The sequence below is a fragment of the Stegostoma tigrinum genome, unplaced genomic scaffold (genome assembly GCF_030684315.1).
Source record: "Stegostoma tigrinum isolate sSteTig4 unplaced genomic scaffold, sSteTig4.hap1 scaffold_143, whole genome shotgun sequence".
NCBI lineage: Eukaryota > Metazoa > Chordata > Chondrichthyes > Orectolobiformes > Stegostomatidae > Stegostoma > Stegostoma tigrinum.
This window is the reverse complement of record NW_026728088.1, coordinates 571,273-585,071: the sequence shown is the minus strand read 5'-3', so window position 1 is coordinate 585,071 and position 13,799 is coordinate 571,273. Positions and strand designations below refer to the sequence as shown.

At 51.2% G+C, this 13,799-nt stretch overlaps 1 pseudogene; it reads left to right on the top strand.

The window, feature by feature from the left end:
- The first annotated feature begins 12,948 nt into the window (after positions 1–12,948).
- On the top strand, positions 12,949–13,123 carry LOC132207745 (U2 spliceosomal RNA; annotated as a pseudogene).
- The last annotated feature ends 676 nt before the right edge of the window (positions 13,124–13,799 follow it).

Here is a 13,799-nt window from a genome sequence, read left to right as displayed (position 1 = left end):
TCCAGTGACACAGTTAGTATCCATGGAGACTGACATTAATTCCAGTCACGGAACAAACAGCTCCAGTTAACCCCTTTCACTCTGACACTTTTAATGTAACAACAATACCTGGTCTGTGTGAGATGCTGACATTGCCTGCTTTCGGTCTTAGTGCCCATCTCCAATTACTCTCACAATGATAGAGTTAGAGGAGAAAGGTGATGCTTTCCCTTCACAGACTCAATGATTCTGCCGTGTCATCCACATGCGATGTCACGTTTAACCGTTTACCTAAGAGCCAATCGAGAGGTTGTTCCTGCGCTGATGTCTCCTCCACCACAACAAATGCCAAACTAAACACTGTCTATAGCCACAACTGCCTGGAGAAAGACTCGAAATGTGGGTTTTGCTGAACTTTCCTCTCACTGCCCTAATAGGGCAACATTTTATCTTTAACACAACACTTGCAATAATTTTCTTCTAAAGTTACAAAGAACTTTTTTTGCAGTTTATACAGCTTTTCTTTACTGATTTTTTGGCGTTAGCCCAAAAGTAAACATTACATTTCCAATTGCTTTGCTTATTGGGAGTAAAGGGTCAGAGACAATATCTATGTGAGTGATTAAGAAACAGTAAGGAAGAGGGGACAGTGGCTGTGCAGACTGGGCAGGACGAACATGATATCGCCCAGTAGCCAATTTCTTCTTCATAGACGGAATAAAATAAAACACAGAGAAAGAAACAGAATAAATTTGGCTGAAGGAATGGTGAGTGACAATGTAAACAAAACACGGTAGTTTGAAATGGAATGGAGGAGAAATTATTTTACATACACTGTTTAATCAGTGTGCATGTGCAGATAGATCAGATTGCTTATATATGCACACGACATTCAGAGTTATTAATGGAGACATGTTGAACACAATATGATGCAGAAGATGTGACTTTGTCTTGTTTGAGTTTGTTAACATTGCACTCAATAGAGAGAACCCATCTCCCCCACTCACACCTTTATTTATTCCCACTGTACATCTGCTCCTCTTTCACCACAATTGAAAGCCCATTGTATCTTGCACAGCGTCCCCACAGCCTCTGGTTCCTGTCACCAGTCCTCCATTTCTGCCAAGGTATTAAAAAGATTATTTTCCAAACCTTTCTAGTTCTGTACAAGGGTCCCACTGGGCTTGAAACCTTAACTCTGTTTCTCTGTCTCCTAGACCTGCTGAGTTTCTCCAGAAATGAATCAGCACTAATTGAGTTTTCAACAAAACAAAGAACCGTGCATGCTGGAAATCTGAAGAAAAATTGCTGCAGAAACTGGGAGCTTTGAAAAGGCATCACTGGGTCCAACAGATTAAATTTGCTTTCACTCTGCAGGTGCTGCCAGACCTGCTGAGTTTCTTCAGCAATTTGTATTTTTGAATATATTCTGAAAAAGTATGTCAAAGCTGCTCAAACGCCCTGTGCAACATGGATCCCCAAACACTGAGAAGTGAGTGGCAGCGCAAGGTGCACAAATGCATTGGTTCCAAATGACATAACGCTGGCATCACTGACACTGCAGAGCTCTTAGTCATGGTCAGGGAGAGAAACATTCACTTCTAAAACCTTCCTACAGTGTGGAAGCAAGTCCTCCAGCCTAGCAAGTCCACACCGACCCTCAGAGCACCCCATCCAGACCCATCCCCTTGTTACCAACCTAACCTACACATCCCTCAACACTATGGACAATTTAGCATGGCCAATTCAGCTAGCCCGCACATCTTTAGACTGTGGGTGGAAAGCCGACCACCTGGAGGAAACCCACGCAGACACGGGGAGAATATGTAAACTCCACACAGACAGTTGGAATTGAACCTACATCCTGAGCGCTGTGAAGCAGCAGTGCTAACCACTGAGCCATCGTGCCACCCGAAGATGCCCCTACTGGAAGGGAAAAGATTCAGATGAATATGTTAAATGTGTTTTGAGGAATGTAACAAATTGGAGGCGTGACACCACAGGAAGACCGCCAGAAGAATGAGAATATTCAAATGGAAGTGTTACCACATCAGAAAACGGAGTAGGTCACTGCGTACAAGGGCGGTGGGACTCGGTCTGAACTGGGGGACATTACATTGCACTTATTGCAGCTCAAAACTGGGCATCCATGTGGTGATGAAAACCTCAGCAGCAGCAGCAGCAGCAGAATTGTATTCCACCAGAATCTGGGACTCTTTGTCCCGGATAATCCCTCAGTCTATGGTTCCCATGAAGTTGATTAATGGTTCAGTGACGAGCGCAGGCAAACGTGCCGGGATCAGAACCATGTGTACCTGAAACTGATGCCAACTGTTATAGATACTGCATTCGACTGCTTGCATTACAAACAGCAGAACTAATGCATTACAGACAGGGTGGAATGATTGCAAGATCAACCGGCCAACTATCCTGCTGCAACCAGTCATGAATGGTGATGGGGGCAGCAGGAACTGCCGATGCTCTAGGCTGAGAATAACAAGGTGTGGAGCTGGATGAACACAGCAGGCCAGGCAGCATCAGGGGAGCAGGAATGTTTGGCGTTTTGGGTCGGGGCCCTTCTTCAGAAATGGGGCAGGGGAAGGGGATTCTGAAATAAATAGGGAGACGGGGAGGCGGATGGAAGATGGATAAAGGAGAAGATAGGGTGAGAGGAGACAGACAGGTCAAAGAGGTGGGGTTAGAAACAGTGAAGGTGAATGTAGGTGTGGAGTTAGGGGGAGATAGGTCAGTCCAGGGAGGACGGACATGTCAGGGTGGGGGGGGGGGGGGTTGTGTGGGGTGAGGATAGTGGATAGGGGATGGGGGTGGGGCTTGAGATGGGAGGAATGGTTCGGGATGCAGGGACTAGCTGGGCTGGTTTTGACATGTGGGCGAGGGAGGGGAGATTTTGAAGCTTCTGACATCCACATTGATACCCTCGGGCTGCAGAGTTCCCAAGCAAAATATGAGATGCTGTTCCTGCATCTTTTGGGTGGCATCATCGTGCCAATGTAGGAGGCCCAGGATGGACATGCTGTCAGAGGAGTTGGGGGGTGGGGGGTGGGAATTGAAATGGTTCGCGACTGGGAGGTGTAGTTGTTTGTTGCGAACAGAGCATAGGTGTTCCGCAAAGCGGTCTCCAAGCCTCTGCTTGGTTTCCCCGATGTAGAGGAGGCTGCAATGGGAACAGCGGATACAGTACATAACATTGACAGATGTGCAGATGAACATCGGTTATATGTGAAAAGTCTTCCTCGGGCCTGGGATCGGGGTGAAGGGGGAGATATAGGGGCAGGTATGGCACTTGCTTCAGTTGCAGGGAAAAGTGCCGGGGTTGGTGGGGCTGGAGGGGAGTGTGGAGCGGACAAGGGAGTCACGGAGAGCGAGGTCCTTCCGGAAAGCAGATAAGGGTAGGAACGGAAAAATGTTTATGGTGGTGGGGTCGGATTGCAGATGGCGGAAGTGTCGGAGGATGATGCGTTGGATTTGGAGGATGGTTGGGTGGTACGTGAGGACGAGGGGTATCCTGTTTTGGTTATTATTGTGAATAGTGGGCGAGAGGGATGACTTGCGGGAAATGCAGGAGACACGGTCGAGGGTATTTTTGATCACTGTGGAGGGGAAGTTGCAGTTTTTGAAAGAAGATGACACCTGGGATGTTCAGGAGTATCATAGACCTAGACATCTTTGTCAAAGATCATCAATCTCGTGCGCTTTGTGCAGAAAAACCTCAGTTTCTCCAACCTGACCTTACACCTAATATCCCTCAGGTCCTGAGTCATTCTCATCAATCTCCTTTCGATCACTCCACAGACCCTCACATCCTTCGTGCAGACCACCTGTTTGTGCAGACCCGAATGCTCTATGTTCAAGTGGGTGATGTTATCACATACGGGCAATTGCTTAGTGACATCACCCTGAATACTGGGCGTTTCCTGAACTGTGGGTTTCCTCTCACCCCAGTGCTTCTGATATCTTTTGAGCTGCAGACTCCAGCCTTTGATTTTAAAGTTGAAGACAATGAAATTATTTCAGTATTTTTAACCAGTAATGTACACATTTTGTATCAGAGATAATGGGAACTGCTGATGCTGGAGAATCCGAGATAACAAAGTGTGGAGCTGGATAAACACAGCAGGCCAAGCAGCATCTTAGGAGCACAAAAGCTGATGTTTCAGGCCTCGATCCTTCATCAGAAAAGGGGGATGTGGAGATGGTCCTGAAATAAATAGGGAGAGAGGGAGAGGTGAATCAAAGATGGATAGGGGAGATGGATAGAGTGATCTCCATCCCCTATTCCCAATTCCTCCTCCTCTGCTGTATCTGCTCCCAGGATGAGACATTCCACTCCCGCACATCCCAGATGTCCAAGTTCATCAAGAACCGCAACTTTCCCCCCAGAGTGGTCGAGAATGCCCTTGACCGTATCTCCCACATTTCCCGCAACACATTCCTCACACACCGCCCCCACCAAAACCGCCCAAAGGGGATCCCCCTCGTTCTCACACACCACCCCACCAACCTCCAGATACAACGCATCTTCCTCCAACACTTCCGCCATCTACAATCCGACCCCACCACCCAAGACATTTTTCCATCCCCACCCTTGTCTGCTTTCCGGAGAGACCACTCTCTCCGTGACTCCCTTGCTCGCTCCACACTGCCCTCCAACCCCACCACACCCGGCACCTTCTCCTGCAACCGCAGGAAATGCTACACTTGCCCCCACACCTCCTCCCTCACCCCTATCCCAGGCCCCAAGATGACTTTCCATATTAAGCAGAGGTTCACCTGCACCTCTGCCAATGTGGTATTCTGTAACCATCGTACCCGGTGTGGCTTCCTCTACATTGGGGAAACCAAGCGGAGGCTTGGGGACCGCTTTGCAGAACACCTCCGCTCGGTTCGCAATAAACAACTGCACCTCCCAGTCACGAACCATTTCAAATCCCCCTCCCATTCTTTAGATGACATGTCCATGGGCCTCCTGCAGTGCCACAATGATGCCACCTGAAGGTTGCAGGAACAGCAACTCATATTCCCCTTGGGAACCCTGCAGCCCAATGGTATCAATGTGGACTTCACCAGCTTCAAAATCTCCCCTTCCCCCAGCATATCCCAAAACCACCCCAGTTCGTCCCCTCCCCCGACTGTACCACACAACCAGCCCGGCCCTTCCTCTCCACCCGCTGCATCCAAAAACCAGCTCAGCCTGTCTCTGCCTCCCTAACCTGTTCTTCCTCTCACCCATCCCTTCCTCCAACCCCAAGCCGCACCTCCATTTCCTAACTACTAACTGCATCCCACCTCCTTGACCTGTCCGTCTTCCCTGGACTGACCTATCTCCTCCCTACCTCACCACCTATACTCTCTCCACCTATCTTCTTTTCTCTCCATCTTCGGTCCGCCTCCCCCTCTCTCCCTATTTATTCCAGAACCCTCACCCCATCCCCCTCTCTGATGAAAGGTCTAGGCCCGAAACGTCAGCTTTTGTGCTCCTGAGATGCTGCTTGGCCTGCTGTGTTCATCCAGCTTCCCACTTTATTATCTTGGATAGAGGAGAAGATAGCTGGAGAGGCAAAGGTGGCAGAAAAAAAAGAACTGCTCGATGTCCCAACGTGACTGCCATTCGTGGATGTGTGGGTGAATGGGAACAAAGGTGAGCCCCTGACTGAGGACTGACCATTTGACCTCAGTCAGGGGGAGGTCTAGGGGTGATGGTGAAAACTCGGCAGGGCTCAGCGTGGCTGTCTCCTCTGGGGCTGCTGGCTGTGGAGGCTGTGGGCTGTTTGGCCTGCTGTGTTCATCCAGCTCCACACTTTGTTATCTCATGTACGTATTTTGCTTCACGTGCTGTTCTCAGTTATCTGACTCTGGTGTTGGTGTGATGTAAATCATGTCCCACTAACTTGAGGATTTTGCAGAGGTGACAAAGAAGGTTGATGAAGGCAGAGAGGGTAAACATTGTTTGGATGCACTTCGGAAAGGTGTTTGAAAAGGTTCCTCATGGTAGACTGGTTAGATCACATGGAATCCACTGGAAGCTAGTGGTTTGGATCCAAGACTGGCTTGAAGGCAGGAGGCACAGAGTGACGGTAGAGTGTTATATATCAGACTGGAGACCTGTGACCTGTAGTGTGTCACAAGAATCAGTGCTGGGACACTGCTTATCCATAACTTTGTATAAATGATTTAGATGGAAGCATAGGAGGGATGGTAAGTAAGTTTGCAGATGGCTCCAAAATTCATGTTGTTGTGAACAGTGAGGAGTGTTATCTCAGAGTACAACGCGACCTTGATCAGATGGGCCAATGGGCCAATGAGTGGCAGATAGAGTTCAGATAAATGTGAGGTGTTGCGAATTAGTCAGGCAAACTAGGGCAGGACTTATAAGTTAATGGGAGGGCCTTGGGGAGTGTCACCAAACAGAGACATTGGGGTGCAGATGCATTGTTCCTTGAAAGCGGAGTCACAGTTAGACAGGGTGTCGAAGAAGGCATTTGGCATGTTTGCTTTTATTGATCAATGTATTGTGTATTGGAGTTTGGACGTTCCGATGCAGATGTACAGAACATTGCCACTTTTAGAATACTGCACACGGTTATAATATCCCGGCGACAGGGACGTTGTTAAACTGAAAGGTTTCAGAAAAAAGAAGATTTACAAGGATGGCGCATGGATTGAATAGTTTGAGCTACTGGGAGAGGAGGCTAAATAGGCCGGGGCTGATTCCCTGGAATGTCATAGGCTGAGGCGTGACCTTACAGAGGTTTATAAAATCATGAGGGGCTTGGATGGGGTAAATTGGCAATACCTTTCCCTCAGGGAAAGGAATCCAAACCTGAGAGCATGGGTTTAAGTTGAGAGGCGAAAGATTTAAAGGGGACCTGAGGGACAGTTTTACATGTAGAGAATGCTGCATGTATGGAGAAGGTGGTACAGTCACAGCTCTTAAACAGCATCAGGATTGGGAAATGAACAGGAAAGGGACAGAGGGATACGGGCCTAATGCTGGCAAATGGAACTAAAATAATTTAGGATATCTGGTTCGAATAGACAAGTTGCAGCAATCAGTCTGTTTCCATCCTTTATATCTCTACAGCTCTTGGATCTTAATTTGCAATTCTAAATTAGCAGATTGTAATTGGAATGTTTGGAGCCAAAGTCAAACCATTTGTGACTTATTCAATGTACTGAACTTAATATCCACCATCACGCTGTTCATTTCCATGAAGGGAGGGGAGTGATGTTCCGGATGTTGGAGTGGTTTGGGGACCAGAGTTCATATATTCTCTGTCAGATGGATTAGACTCAGAAATTATGTTTATAATTGTGACCCAGTACTTCCTGACAGTGATATTACTTGATCAGAATTAGAATTAGAATTTGTTTCAAGTATTTGCTTTGGTTTGATTTGGGAAGAGGCAGGCATTTGTTGCATTGCTAATAGTTCAGTTTGTTTAGTGCACAGAATAGAACAGCACAAAATCAGACCCTTTTAGCAACTGCAGGCACATTGACACTGCAGGCAGTTACACATTCCAAAGAAACAGACGGGGTGGGGTGGGTTTGGAGGGAGGGGGTGGTGAATCGTCTTTTTTTGTACTGAAGAGTCATATTTATTGAGGGAAGTAGACCCACCATCTTCAGCGAGTGGTTCCTGCCAGCCATGCACTGCCTGAGAAGGCACTGGAAATAGAATCATTCGTGGCCCTCAGGAGAGATTTGCATGATGAGAGATTTACAGGGCAGAAGGAAGAGCACAGCGGGTGGGATTGGTGAAGCTGCCCGTATGGACAGCTGATGCAGACAATGACGGGAGCAGCTGACCTGCGACGATGGCTGCGGCGAGGGCTCGTGTCCCGGGTCAGGGGGTCCGAAACACTGTGTGAGTTTCTGTGGAGAAAGTGGATGAAGGTGCACCTGTGCACCGGACCTTCTTTGAGAAGAGGGTCCTGTTGGACTGTTGTGGGTTTTCTGCCACGGACATTTACTGACTGCAGGATTTCCCCGGGGGAGAATTCTTTGATGTGACATTCAGGAGTGCCAAGCTTTGCGAGCGCTTCCTGGAGGTTTTCAAGGAGAAAAGTGGTGAGGGTCTCGTCTCTGTACTGACAGCCGTCCCGCTGTTCGTGATGCCGGTACAGAGGAGCCGTATGGTGACTGCACACATGGACAACCCGCATGTGCCAGCAGTTGATGTCCTGACCTTCCTCGGAAGGTACGTGAAGGTGGAAGGGGACCTAACCAACATAATGGACCCTTCGGGATCTGGACCAGAAAAGACAGGTCAGGGTGACGCTGAGGACGGATGCAGATGGGAACATCATACACCCACCGTCCAGCTTCGCGATCGGTGAGAGCAAGGGCTACCTGACCTACGCAGAGCAACCCAAAGTCTGCCATGCCTGTGGTAGGTCAGGTCACGTGGCGGCCGACTGCAAAGCCACCATCTGCAGGAACTGCAGGGAGGAGGGACACCTTGCAAAGGATTGCCCACAAGAGAAAAGCTGCAACATTTGTCGGGAAGTGGGCCACCTCTACAGGGCATGCCCGTGCCGGAGGACCACCTACGCCCAGGTCGCCGGCAGGGGCAATGCGGGCCAGCCCCCTGGAGGAGAGGAAGGCACCAGGCCCCTGCAAGGACCCCCTAGTGTGCAGGAGGGCCAGGTCGTGCAGGAGGGACAAGCCCAGCAGGATGGACCCGAAGCCAGCAAAGCGCCCCTGCAGGCTCCGCACCCCCCGCCCCCCAGAGTCGATGGAGGAGGCGACAGGTGACCCAGGGGAGTGGACGACAGTCCGGAAGGCGAGGAGGAAGGCAGGCCCCAGCACCGCAACCATCAGTTAGGAAGAGGCAGCTACGGGGGTGCTATAAGAGCTCCTCTGACGAGGGGGGTTCGGAGGAGGTCCGCCCAAAGCAGAAGCTGAAGATTTCCAGGGAGAAGGAAAGCAGCACCCGGCTTCCAGGGGACGGGAGGCATCCTGAGGCTCCGTCCGACACCCAGCCACGTGCCACTGGGGCCCTGGAGGGCCCTCTGCAACCTTCAGATGGGAAGTAGGGAACAGTGTGTCCCCAGCCTGACCCACAGGCAGACTCTCCTGCCTCCATACCCCCGATGGTGGGATGCGACCCGGAAGGCAGCACGGATGGTTTCCTGAGCCCAGAGAGTGTCCAGCAGTTTGCCTGGGCAATGGGCATGAAGGGACAGATGGAGGGACTGGACCTTGGACTCGGGGAGGGTACTGCGGTCACTGCCCACAATGACGGTATGAGTTGCGAGTGTTAATGTGCACAGCATCAAGTCTACTGCACGATGTGTGTCCACCTTGGCCTACCTGACCACCGTCAAGGCGGACCTCCTGTTTTTGCAGGAGTGTGGGATACCGCACCTCAGCAGGTACAGGAAATGGTCGGGAGCCTGGATCTGTGGGCCTTCGATCTGGTTGGGGAGTAATGACTGTCACTCCTCGGGCCTGGCTATTCTGCTGCGGGGGCGCAACTTCACCATCTCTCAAGTTCAGGAGGTGGTGGGGGCGGCGCCTCCTAGTGGCTGATGTCACCTACAGGAACGGTTCCCTGAGGCTGATCACCATGTAGGTTCCAGCGATATGGAGTGAGCAGTTGGCCGTCCTGCAGCACCTTCCACCCCTGCTGGCGACGTCCGCGCCGGTCATCCTAGGTGGAGACTTCAACTGCATCATCAATGCAGATGAAGATCCGGCGTGGGGACAGCAGGTGGGGGGAGTAAGCTGGGCGCCACGTCCAGATTCCTGATGGTCACGGTGAAGGACGCCAAGCTGCTCGACGTCTTCTGCATCCCTGCAGATGGAGCGCAGTGGAGACACGCCTGGTCGCGGCCAGACGGGTCTGTCAGCTCAAGTATAGACTTCCTGTTTGTGTCGCAGGTGTTCTCGGTCACGTCCACCGGCGTCGAGCCGGTGTTCTTCTCTGACCACTGCCTCCTGCTGGCCGACTGTCACTTACAGGACGACCAGCAGGCCGGCAAGGGGACATGGAAGCTCAACACAACTCTGTTGACCCCAGAGAATGTCGAGGAGCTCAAGAGGGAGTATGCTGGCTGGAGAACCATGAAACCCCTCTTTGAGTCTCTGGGCGACTGGTGGGAGATGGTGAAGGAGAACATCAAGGGGTTCTTTGTCCTCAAGGGTGTTCGGAAGGCGAGAGAGAGGCAGGGAAAGCTGTCGCGACTCCAGAAAAGGATGCAGAACCTGCTCCTTCTGCAGTCGATGGGGGTCGATGTCACGAAGGCCTCCGTGAGGTGAGGGGGCAGCAAGCCTCCCTCTTCATCGCGGAGGCCTCCAGGATAATCTTCCGGTCCAGGGTCCGCTCTGTGGAGCACGATAAGACGTGCTTGCGTTTCTTCTTTCAGAAGGTGCACAAAGAGATCTCTGTGCTCAGCCGGCTGAAGGAGGACGACGGCTCAGTGACGTCATCTCGGCCTGACATTTTGAGGATCGGCAGATCCTTCTATGCCGGACTGTACAACGCAAAGCCTACGGACAGCACGGCCTCCGAGTCATTCCTGTCATTTATCACGGAGGTCTTAGACGACGGCACAAGGGAGTGGCTGGACCGGCCGACATCCCTGGACGAGCTGACCAGAGCCCTCAAGTCCTTGGAGAGGAATTACAATCCCGGGAGCGACGGGATAAGACCGTTCAAGCTGTATTCCGCTCTGTGGGACCTGGTCAGCCAGGACCTGCTGGAGGTGTACGATAGTGCACTTCAGGCAGAGGAAATGTGCAAGTCCATTAGGAAGGGCATCATCACCCTCATTTACAAGAGGAAGGGGGAGAGGGAACAAATTAAGAATTGGCGTCTCATTTCACTATTGTACGTGGACTACAAAATCCTGGCCAAGGTCATAGCCAACCGGGTCAGGTCTGTCCTGGAGTCGGTGATTCACCCTGACCAAACGTGTGCTGTGCCAGGCAGGAAGATAGCTGAGAGCCTCGCGCTCATCAGGGATACGATCGCCTACGTGGAGGACAGGCGGGTGGACACCAGCCTCGTTAGCCTGGACCAGGAGAAGGCCCTCGACAGGGTCTCCCATGCTTACATGAGGGACATCCTCTCCAAATTGGGGTTCGGGGAGGGCATCCGCAAATGGTTCCGACTGCTCTTCACCAACATTGTTAGCGCAGTCTCGATCAATGGGTAGGAATCGGACAGTTTTCCCGTCAGATCTGGAGTCAGGCAGGGCTGCCCGCTCTCTCCTGCCTTGTTCGTGTGCTGTATGAAGCCCTTTGCCACATCCATCAGGAAGAAGTGAGCCTGAAGGGCGTGACTATCCCAGGCAGTGGAGGCCTTCAGGTCAAGACCTCCTTGTACATGGACGATGTCACCGTCTTCTGCACTGATCGTCGGTCGGTGAGTAGGCTGTTGGACATCTGCAGCCAGTTTGAACTGGCCTCGGGTGCCAAAGTCAATAGGGATGAGAGCGAGGCCATGTTCTTTGGGAACTGGGACGACCGCTCCTTCATCCCCTTCACCGTCAGGACAGACTATCTGAAGGTGCTGGGTGTTTGGTTCAGTGGAGCTGGGGCGTGCACTAAGACTTGGGAGGAGCATATCTCCAAACTGAAGCAGAAGCTGGGCAGGTGGACGATCCGGTCCCTCTGGATCGCGGGTAAAAACCTGGTTGTCAGGTGCGAGGGGCTTTCGGTACTGTTGTATGTGGCCCAGGCCTGGCCTATCTCCTGGACCTGCGCACTGTGGTCACCCGGGCTATCTTCCACTTCATTTGGGGGGGGTCGATGATGGACCGGGTCTGCAGGGACACCATGTGCAAAGAACTTGAAAATGGGGGAAAGGATGTACCGAACGCCACCCTCGCCCTGATGGCTACCTTTGTGTGCGGCTGCATCAAGCTGTGTGTAGATCCTCAGTACGCAAACACCAAGTGTCACTACTTACTGAGGTTCTACCTGTCCCCGGTGTTGTGAAGGACGGGCTTGGCCTCATTGCTGCGGAATGCTCTGAGTAGTTGGACTGTCCCGTACCATCTGTCCTTTGTGGAGAAATTTTTGAAGGGAAACACCTTTGACCACAAGGCCGTCAGGCACTGCTCAGCACGTAGTATCCTTGAGATACTTCAGCGAAAAGGAGAGGGTGGATCCCATCGTGTGGCTCTCCCCGCAGACTGCCGCAGTCGTTTGGCAGAATGCCTCATTGCCAGAACTTTCAAACAAGCACAAGGACATTGCTTGGCTGGTGGTGAGAGGGCCTCTGCCAGTGAGATCCTGTATGCATGCCCGGAATTTCTGCGCCACCGCACGCTGTCCTCGAGGCGGCCGCGGCGGGGGTCGGGGGGCGCGTGGTAACAAGACTGTCAATCACCTCCTTCTGGAGTGTCCCTCTGCGCAGAAGGTCTGGCGGGGGATGCAGTGGTAGTTGTCGAGGTTTGTCCCGAGCAGCTCCGAGATACGGGACTCCGTGCTCTACGGGCTGTTTCCCGGGACGCAGACCGAGACCAACATCAACTGTGCCTGGAGGACAATCAATGCGGTGAAAGACTCTCTTTGGTCTGCCCACAACTTGCTGGTCTTCCAGCTGAAAGAACTGACCCCGACCGCGTTTTGCAGACTGGCGCACTCCAAGGTTCAGAACTATGTGCTGAGGGACACACTAAATCTTGGGGCAGCTGCCGCCAAGGCACGGTGGGGAAAGACAACCGTATGAAACCCCTCGTCCAGAATAGAAACAAGGGCCCGATCTGATAACTGGGCCCAGCTGGCGCCTTCCCCAACTGGTCAGGGAGGCTAACGGGTACTGTGCGGGGAGACGACTGCCAGGGTATTTTTCTTTCTTTTGTTTTGCTTTTGCTTTATTTTGTTTTTTTTTTCCTTTAGTTGGTGTACATACCCCCCGGGGCAACAAGGAGCAGCTTACATGATTGGGTAGGTGTATAAATATGTTTTATTTTTTGTACATCTTATGAATGAAGTATATTTTTTCAAATAAAAAAAATCTGTTCTTATCAGCTTTAATATCTGACATGTCCGTTACTTAAGGACCCTATGTTAAACTGATTTTTAGAGCAGGGATTGCAACAGGGGCTTGCTCCATCCTCTCCACGCATCATCCTGGTATTGCAGTGTTTCCAGGAATGGTGCAATCTCAGTAAACCAAGTTTAAAAAACAGCCTGATCAACACTTTAAGAAGGGTGTCTCGGCCTGAGACATCAGACTTCCTGTTCCTTCAGTTCTACTTGGCCTGTTATCTCAGATTCTCCACCATCTGCTCAACACTCTGGAACCATAGCAGCCCTTCAGCCCAACAAGTCCACACCAAACCTCAGAGCATCCCAGCCCAACCTGTCACCCACCTGAACTACCTCTCCCTAAACACTACAGGCAATTTAACATGGCTAATCCACCTAACCTGCACATCTTTGGACTGTGGGAGCACTTTGAGAAAACCCACAGACACAGGGAGAATGTTCAAACTCCACACAGGCAGTCAGTCACCCACGGCTGGAATCAAACACGTGTCCTGGTGCTGCCACCAAAGTGCTTTCTCTCAGTCCTCTCACCCAACTGCCTCCAACTATGCTTGTTCCAAGGTACCTGTTAATCTCTCCTTTTCTGCATGTTCAGCACTTGCTGTGAACGTTAGTGCCTCATCCCTGGTACATGCCGCATCTTCCCACCAACACCATCCCTGAAAATCCACACATGGCATCAGAAGTAAAAGAAAATAGCCTGCCAACACTACCTCATTACAAATAGCATTTCAGAATTTCAAAAAAAATGAAGCTATCGAAGTATTCACTCGTTTTGACTCCGATGACGATGA